This window comes from Buceros rhinoceros, unplaced genomic scaffold (genome assembly GCF_000710305.1).
Source record: "Buceros rhinoceros silvestris isolate BGI_N320 unplaced genomic scaffold, ASM71030v1 scaffold14427, whole genome shotgun sequence".
NCBI classification, from domain to species: Eukaryota; Metazoa; Chordata; class Aves; order Bucerotiformes; family Bucerotidae; genus Buceros; species Buceros rhinoceros.
In genome coordinates this window covers 30,384-31,405 of record NW_010424129.1, presented here as the reverse complement: position 1 = coordinate 31,405, position 1,022 = coordinate 30,384, and positions in this window count along the sequence as shown.

Below are 1,022 nucleotides of genomic sequence, written 5' to 3'. Positions count from 1 at the left end.
TCCTGCGTAACCAGGAATAATTTGCAGCTGCTGATGTGGCTGCACAATGAGCAGGAGAATGGGGAGTGAAGCAGGTCCTGGAGCTTTTACTGGCTGAACAAAATGTTTTGGGTTGGGTATTTTGAAAGCGATATGTGAGGAGACAAAGAAAGGAATCGGGGCTGTCCAACAGAGGAGAAGGCTGGTGGCTGCTGGTGGCTGGGGAACGGATTCTGAAAATGGGGGCGGGGAGAGGTGTATGTTTGTGTGTCCTTGTTTTTATCAGGACTTGTTCTCCTCTTCAAGTATTGTTCTGAGCTTTGTTGCAGTGGTATCTCTGTAGCTGCTGCAGAGCGGGGGATCGTGCCATTGCAAATACTTACCCTCTGTTCTTAAAACGGATCTCACAGGCCCTCGAGACCTGCTAACCAGGCGTGATTGCATCTAGGAAAGATCAGCAGTAATTCAGGTCTTTCCCAATGATTTTTGACTTCCAGTCTCCGAGGCGGAAAGCCACCGAGTTGCTGATTTTAATGGCAGCCCTCCTTGAGGCAGCATCTCTGGCTTCATCTCAGAAAAACCTCGTGGCCTTTGCTTAGAGACACGCTCAGGTCTCACTGATTTCGCAGACTTGATGACATTTGTGTGCCCCGGAGATGAAGGGACTTACCTTTGGGTCTAGACCACCTCTCACTTCTTCCTCATGAAGAGGCGTCACCTCTGGAGTAACCTTCAGATAATTATGAGCTTTATCATTGTGAATCGATCTTCGCTTTAAAAAAAGCTATTGCGACAGCAGTTTTTTGTCAGATTCAGTATGAACCAGATGGAATTTTCCATCCCTCTGGGTAGGCAGAGAGAGGAGAGCGGATGCAGGGCGCACGTACCGCCAGCGGCACACTGCGCGAGCATCCATCTGCTCCTTCAAGAGCGCTGCGTGTGCCAGTGCTTGGGCTGGTTCTCTTCTCCCATCAGTCGTGTGGGTGAAGATCTAGCAACTGGAAAAGACGCTGCTGAGTTATTCCGAGTTACACGCAGCCACA